This window comes from Sus scrofa, chromosome 6 (genome assembly GCF_054392235.1).
Source record: "Sus scrofa isolate SSC_HxYL_T2T_F1_AM1 chromosome 6, Sscrofa_HxYL_maternal_Yorkshire_Landrace_v2.0, whole genome shotgun sequence".
In the NCBI taxonomy this organism is placed as follows: domain Eukaryota; kingdom Metazoa; phylum Chordata; class Mammalia; order Artiodactyla; family Suidae; genus Sus; species Sus scrofa.
The window spans coordinates 169,274,956-169,283,464 of NC_139388.1; positions in this window are offsets into that span (position 1 = coordinate 169,274,956).

Consider the following 8,509-nt stretch of genomic DNA (forward strand, 5'->3'; position numbering starts at 1 on the left):
CATTACCTTGTGTGTATGTCTATATTTAAATAGTTTGATTATGGGAGTTCCCTTGTGGTGCAGCAGGTTAAGATCTGGTGTTATCACTGCAGTGGCTTGGGTCACTGCTGTGGCACAGGTACGATCCCTGGCCCAGGAACTTCCACATGCTGTGGGCGTGGCCTAAAATAAAATAGTTTAAGAGGCTTTATTAACACACATAGATCAAAAACTTAGTAGAAATAATCTGCAAACCAAGATAGCAAGTTGAATACACATCTTTTATACCTGAGCTGATCTCCTGCACTTCTTCGGCGGGCTGTCTGCTCAGTGCAACTAGCGGCCGCTCACAGAGTGCCTGCCTGCTCGACAACCACCACGTCAGGTGCTGACGCAGGAGGGTAAATAGGATGATACCTGCACTCTAGCTCTGTTCCAGCACCACCGGTGCCTCTTGCTCTGATTCTGTGCCTTCCATCTAGCAGCTGGTCTTAGTTGTCCCTGTCTTGTTCCAAAGATGTGGATGCTGCTAATTCTTTCTGTCCCAAGCTGTTGGGAAGCGGGAGCCCCATGCTCTGTTTTTTGCAGGCTCTGCAGCACTGACCTGTTGTTCCGTCTTGGAGAAGAGGTACAGATGCGCACTCCCTTAGTCATTTGATTTAGAACAGGGTCAACATCCATTAGTATTTATGGAACTCCTATTAGATGCCAAGCACAGTTATAGGAAACTGGGGAAGAAAGCCATGAAGAGGACAAATAAGGCCCCTGTTCTCATGGAGCTTATATTCTTGTGGAAAAAAAAAAATGAATAAACCAATAGGATTATTTCAGATACCGGTAGTGCTATGAAAATTTTAAAATGTAATAAAATGTGGAGTGGCGGCAATACCAACGGTCAGGAACGCTGTCTCTGCAGAGGTGACAGCTGACGCCCGAGCTGGGGAAGGTGCCAGGTTAGGAGAACAGCAAGTGCTGAGGTCTTGAAGCAGAGCCAAGCTGAGCATGCCTGTTTCTGGGCACAGACTTAAAGGTTCAGTCCCGCCCTTGAGGAGCTCACGGTTCAGCGAGGCAAGACCCTGACATGAATACTAATTACTGTACAAGGCGACCTGACCAGTGCCATCCCAGAAGAGGGGCGAGGAGGGTTAGGGAACGCTGTTGGGTGCTGTGGGGAATGCAGATCTTGCCATGCCGTGGTGCCTGCTGGGAAGTACCTGTGGCTTGATAGGAAATAAAAGGTAGACAATATTAAAGTCTCAAAGAATCTGTGTTCCTTGCAAGAGACAGGTGGCCCTGTGTTTTCATAGTTAGTCTCAAAATATATATGCATTCACAAAACCACTACCATTTGTTACTAGGGGCTTACCATGTGCCAGGCACTGTGCTAAGCCCTTTTCTTGGATTGTCTTGGTCCTTCCAACAACCCAGTGAGGTTGGCAGGAACCTGCTGGTTGGTGGGATGTGCTGCTGCACTCCTTGCCCCTCCTGTCCTCCCCCACCTCCAGCTCAAGTGAAAGGGCAGCTTGCCAATCACCCTTAACCCCAGCTCCAACAGCCAGCTCAAGCCTTAAGGAGTTATGAGACGGCTCTTGAACTCACCTTTGCCTTGAGAAACAGATGTGCCAATTTTCTTGCCAACAACTGAAGAACAAAATGCACTCATTATTTCTGATTCATCCAAACTTTGTTTCAAAAGACATCACGTCCGGAGTTCCCTTTGTGGTGCAGTGGGTACCGAATCCGACTGGGAACCATGAGGTTGCGCGTTCGATCCCTGCCCTTGCTCAGTGGGTTAAGGATCCAGCGTTGCCATGAGCTGTGGTGTAGGTCACAGATGCGGCTCAGATCCTGCATTGCTGTGGCTGTGGCGTAGGCTGGCGGCTATGGCTCCGATTCCACCCCTAGCCTGGGAAGCTCCATATGCCGCAGGAGCAGCCCTAAAAAAGGCAAAAAGACAAAAAAAAAAAAAAAAAAAAAAAGAAAGGAAAAAAAAGACATCACGTCCTACATAAAGAAGAACTTCTTTGTGCTGTTTTATACTGCATGAAGCTCTTTGGTCTTCGTGATTCTCTTAATGTGGCAGGTTGGTGGCAGCATCTTTATCCCTATTCTGCTAAAAGATTTGATGCATGAAAAGGCAAGAGATGAATGAAGGTCACTGCGTTAGGAACCAAGTCAGAAATAGAAGTCATGCTCCAGACTTAATGGTATCATTTCTAACATCCACAGAGCAGGCTCATCCCTCACAGTCACAGGGCTACTTCTGAGCTCTCTGCGCCTCAGGAACTGGAAAGACTACAGGAAAAATCAGTTCATGCCACTTATGAATCCTCCCAAGCTGCCCAGAGCTTTCAGAACAAAGTCCTTTGGGTTTGTTTTTGGTTTTGGCCATGCTCACAGTATGCCGAAGTTCCTGGGCTAGGGATCAAACCCATGCCACCGCAGTGACAATACCAGATCCTTAACTGCTAGGCCACCAGGGAACTCCAGAACAAAGTCTCTTTGGATCAGCTCACAAGAGTTTTTGGAAACCGTTGCTGGTGATTTCCCCAGGCTCATCTCTTGCTAGGCCCCTCCCGTTCCCTTAGATCCTGCCAATCTGGATGACTGACCGTTCCCTGAATAGAACTGTGCTCTTCCTCAGCAGAGGGGCTCTGATCTTTGCATAGACTTTGGCAGCTTCAAATGCCCATGCCCCCTTCACCACGTGGATTCTTATTTGTCTTTCAAAGCTCCACTGAAGCCTCTCTTCCCCACTCCATGCAGTCCCTGCCCCGCCATGTGCTCCTCTTGCTTTCCCAGCACTTGTGTTCTGCCTTTGCAGGGCTGTCTCTCCCCCATAGACTGGACACGCCTCAGAGCCATGGAGCCTATCTTACTGGACGTTGTATTCCCAGTATCCCCCACGAACCCCTGCGCAGAGAGAAGATACCAGTGAATGTGGAACAAATTCCTCTTAGATGACTCCTCGACTCACCACCTCTGTCCACAAACATCCCTCGCACAAGGAGAGCCAGCCCCGGCCAGCACGGTGTGATTACTTCCCAGCCGCAGGCGGCCCTCTTGCTTGCTCTTATTGCAGAGGCTGCCTGTGCAAACAAAGCCAAGGGGCCTTCGAGGAGGCAGCCAGTGTAGGGTTTGCACGTGGAAAGAACGGAACAAACTAGTGGAGCGAGACAATGAGAGTGCCAGCCTGGTACGTTCAAGCTCCTGCCTTGGCTTCCGGGTCTTAGCATTAAAAAGATCTTAGACACTGTCCAGTCACTGGTTCGCGACTGTGCTTTCAAGAAATCCCAACACAGGGGTTCCCATTGTAGTTCAGCATATTAAGAACCTGACTAGAATCCCTGACTAGGTTCGATCCCTGACCTCACTCAGTGGGTTAAGGATCCAGCGTTGCCACGAGCTGCGGTGTAGGTCAGATCTGCAGACCTGGCTCAGATCTGGTGTTGCTGTGGCTGTGGTATAGGCTGGCGGCTTCGACTCCAATTTGACCCCTAGCAGATGTGGCCCTAAAAAGAAAAAAAAAAAATGAAAAGAAAAAAATCCCAATAGTTCCTTAGAGGTGGGGACCCTGGGTGCCTGGTCCTTACCCCCATCTCAGCCAGAGAAGCAGTGTTTTATTTACTGGGCTTCCCCTAAGCTGTCATTTGAAGAAACTGTTTCTAAGAAAGATCGGAAAAAACCGGGTCTGGTTGAACTTCCCACCCACGATAGAAACCCCACCTACAGCATCTCCAAGCCATTGGGCAACTGTTTGAAGGGACTGGACGCTCTCTGCCCTGCCAGCTGACCTGGGCCCTGCAGAGACAGCTGAGTGGTTGCAAGTTGTCCCCATCCTGCACTGTAACCGTCTCTCCCTCCCTTCAGTGGGCTTTGCTCTGCCTGCCATAGTTAGACCCTCCCAGAGAAGTCCGTTTTTCTACCCCACAGCCTCTCCTGCCGATGTGTGAAGATAGCTCTCAAGTTGCCTTGGAATCTTTTCATCAGATGAAACAACCTTCTACCTTTCCTCATATGCCCCCAAACCACAGCCCCTGCTTCTGGACAAACTCGCCAGCATCTGCCTCATGGCTGGGGCTTGGAGTTGAACCCAAGATAGTCTTGTAAGGTGCGCAGAGTCAATGCAGGGCAGCAGTCCTTTGCGAGTTGGCCTGGCCCATTTGACTGTCACCTCTCCACATTGCCACTCACTAAGGTCACCTTACTGACTGCACCTTGCCCTTCGCTGAGCTGTCTCCCCACAATCTGCTGTCAAACATGGCTTTTCCTACCTGGAATCTTGACTCTGGAGTCTCCATACACATCCCTATTTCATTTCATCTGTCGGGTTTCAGCCCAGTGTTCCCATAATATCTTGACTTGAATCTTGACTATTGTCCAGACCTCCTGTCCCTCCCAACAGATGTGATACTCACTTTTCCCTGATGCTCTTCTGTATCTGCCATGGCAGGAATCAGAGGGAAGTGGTGTCCCCTCAAGTGTTTCACTCACCCCTTACACAGACACACACATCCTTGCCTTCATTTGAAACAGCACTGCTAGGTCCTGTTTAGCTTGTGGTCCACTGTGATCCTCAGACCACTTTTGTTGTTATTGTTCCAGCCTCCACGGTATCCCATGAATCCCCACCTTGCATTCTTATTTCCTCAACCTACGTTTATTCTCCCATTTTGGTCTTAACCAAAGGAGCTGACAGATCTTATATTTTGACACTGACTTTGCAGGGGAAGGGAGGAAGCACAGAGGCATTTTCCTGAGCCTCACTTGGAGCACGACTCCCAACAGACTCCGAGACGTTTGCTTCCACTGCCTCTGTTTCCTCCATTTGAGCTTTTCGACAATTTGATCTTTTCAACAATACGATGAGGTTAACGTGACTCCCATTTTACAAACGAGTACGCTGAGAAGACAGCATCACAGAGAGTAAGAGTAAGGGCTAAACTGGCATTTCAGCTCTGCCTTAGGACAAGTTCCTCAATCTCTCTGGGCCTTTGTATCCTCACCCGTAAATTAAAAAATAATGGTCCTATCTCAAAAGTTAAGAAAAGGATTAAATGACATACGTAGAGTACTTAGCACTGTAGTTCACGCAAAATAAAAGGGCAAAATAGTACCTGTAAGACTGAGTACTTTACTAGGCACACATCCCCTATACAGAGGAGGGGGCACTTCTGCTTTTGGAACGCAGAGCTTCTGTTTCTAGAACACAAGTTTCTATTGGGCTCTTTTTCCTGAACTATGCTGCCATTTTCAGAAATTCCCTTCCAAGAATTTAGAGAGGCTTGAGCAATAATAGTCATACCGGAGAGCATGCCATTAGGAAGGCTGGATTCACTGCAGGTAGGAACAAGGAGGGGAAGGCTGATTAAGCCCAGACAAGAGCGTACAGGTTGGAGTAACCACTGTTTCTCTCTCTTTAATCACCAGCTGGCTGGACCCAATGCCCACACCTGGGCAAAGGGAGGGAGGCATGAGGGCAGGACCCGGAGCCCAACTTCTGACATCTGGGTCCAAAGCCAGGTAGAACTTCAAGTTCCAGGCTAAGGCGCCTGCCTGATTATTTGTGAGGGGCTGATCAGACCAAGCTACTTCTGATTACAGACCTCTACTTATTTAATTCCTTGTCAGCTCACTAGACATAACAGTATACGGCTTAAAGAGCCCAAAGCCAGAGTTCCCTCGTGGATCAGCAGGTTAAAGATCCAGCATTGTCCCTGCAGCAGCTTGGGTCACTGCTATAGCACCGGTTTGATCCCTGGCCCAGGAACTTCCATGTGCCAGGGGCACAGCCAAAAATCAAAATCAAAAATCAAACCAAAAAAAGAGACCAAAGCTTGTAATTTACCCACCTGAAGCCTCGCCTCTGAAATACACGTTATTTAGATCTGGATGGGACCTGGGAAACTATTTATTCAGAAAAAACAAAAACAAAAAGCCTCCAGGTAATTCTGAGGTTCAGCCTGATTTGGGGCCCCCTGCAATAAGTTATCGATGTTACAGCTGAGCAAAAAGGCCCCAAGGCAGCTGAAATGACTTCCTGTGCTTCCAGGGTATGGATGGCGACTTTCCGCCCATCCCTTTGCTGCACCCTTTCTCTGCACTTTCATCCCAGGCAACACAATTAGAAAATATCTGAAAAAGAAGGGTTTGATTATTGTCTGCTTCTAAGGAAGATTTCTGGGAAGAGGCAGCTGCTCTAGGCGTGCCTCAGGTGAGGTCCTTGAGAGAGAGCAGAAGGCGGGGGCCTTCTGAAACTCCTGGAGGCCAAATGGCTTTCTCATTGGATTCTCAGTGAGAGCTGAGAATTCCCCAGGGCACATGACCCCTGGAGCCAAATGCTGGATTACCTGTTGCACTGGATTGTTGTGCCTGGCCCCTGCGGCTGCGCAGAGAATTGCGTGTTGCCCTTGGAGGCTGAAGCTCTCCATCCATCCTGTGTGCCCTCGCCTGTGGTGAGTGAGCAGAGGTGGAGATATATAGAGAGCTGGGCAGGCAGCAATGATGGGGAATGGATGGGAACTCAGCTACAGCTCGGCTGGCAGACTCACGCTCCGTTGCAGCTGGGATTGATTGGCTGGAACTTTCTCGCCCTTCTCGGTTTGTCTCAGAGCCAGCAGCCTGTACTGTGTCCTCTGGGTGCCCTGGTGGAGAGGGCATTGCTGTTAGGGTCAAGGAAGCTCTCAGTATCTCGGTCTTTGTCCACCGTGTGCCTATTCCCAGAGGCTGGACACCCTCCGCTCTGGGAACCAGGCGACCGCCAGGTATCCTTCTGTTTCCCGAGCTCCTCCTCTCTGTGCTTTGGTTTCCTTCCTATCTCCTCCTCTTCTTCTTCGTCCCCCCCCCCTTTTTTTTTTTTCTTCTTTTTACAGCCAAACCTGCAGCATATGAAAATTCCTGGGCTTGGGGTCGAATAGGAGCGGCAACTGCCGGCCTACGCCACAGCCACAGCAATGTCAGATCTGAGCCGCATCTAAGATCTACCCCACAGCTCAATGCAGCACCGGATCCTTAACCCACAGAGCGAGGCCAGGGATCAAACTTGCATCTTCATGGATACTGGTTGGGTTCTTTACCCTCAAAGCAACAACAGGAATGCTTCCTTCTCCTTTTCTACCCTTGGCTCTCGCTACCTGAATTTCTAGATGCCATCTGTTTGGGATATGACCTGTTGCAGCAGATTTTGCAAGGGTATCAAAAGAGCAAGCAAGAAATCTGAGGGTAGTTGATGATCTTAATGCTGTTAATTGTTTAAACATAAATCCAGACACAAATGTCTGCATTCATCTACTTTCCCAGGGGACTTTTAGAAAAGTGTCTCACGCCCTTTCGGAGTTGTCCTCCTTTCCCTGATTTACTGGGTAGGTCAAACGAGTACATCTGCTCAGGCAATGTGAGGCAGGAGGGTGGACTGTGAGTGGAGTTGGGAGGCCTGGGTTTGCATCCCAGTTCTGCCACTTTCGGGCTTTGCCTCTTGGCCAAGTCATTTCACCTTTTGCTGCCAATACTCACCTCCCAGGGTTGTTGCAGAACTCAAAAATGTCTGGAGTAAGCATCCATCATAGATGATTGGATTAGGAAGATGTGGTATATGTACACAATGGAATACTACTCAGCTATAAAAAAGAATGGAATAATGCCATTTGCAGCAATATGGATGGAACTAGAGACTCTCATCCTGAGTGAAGTAAGTCAGAAAGAGAAAGACAAATACCATATGATTTCACTTGTATCTGGAATCTAATATACAGCACAAATGAACCTTTCCACAGAAAAGAAAATCATGGACTTGGAGAATAGACTTGTGGTTGCCAAGGGGAGGGGGAGGGAGTGGGGTGGGCTGGGAGCTAGATGCAAACTATTGCCTTTGGAATGGATTAGCAATGAGTTCCTGCTGTGTGGCACTGGGAACCGTATCTAGTCACTTAGGATGGAGCATGATAATGTGAGAAAATAGAATGTGTACATGTATGTGTGACTGGGTCACCATGCTGTACAGTAGGGAAAAAAATTGTAATGGGGAAATAACAATTTAAAAAAATAAAAATTAAAAAAAAAGAAAAATCATTAAAAAAACAAAAACAAAGCAAATGTCTATAGAGTGGTGAAAGAACTTTGTAAGCCAGAAATTTCCTTACAGCTATCAGTTGTTGCTACTGTTCCATGAGAGAACCCACTTTTCAGGGTTAATAACTCAAAGAGAAGACAAAACCTCACGGGCCGAACCAAGGGAGCAGACCTGCAAAGCTCTGAGACCTTTCTGTGCCAAGGGCTCCCTGCAGAGGAGGGTTGATTCCAGGCCATTGGTGTAACGCCGGAAGGCTTCCTGGAAGAGAGGAGTACACACCCTTCATTCCTTTAGCCTTGAGCAATGCTGCGCTCCTAGAGCTGCTTCTTGGAAACGGCCCAAACGCAGCCCATGACCAGCTGGATAACAGCTTTGGGAAGTCACAGGCTGTACTTGCCTTGGAATCCAGACTCCGTGGGGTGCAGCGTGGGGCTCCCGCTCACTGCCTGAGTTGCTGCTTCC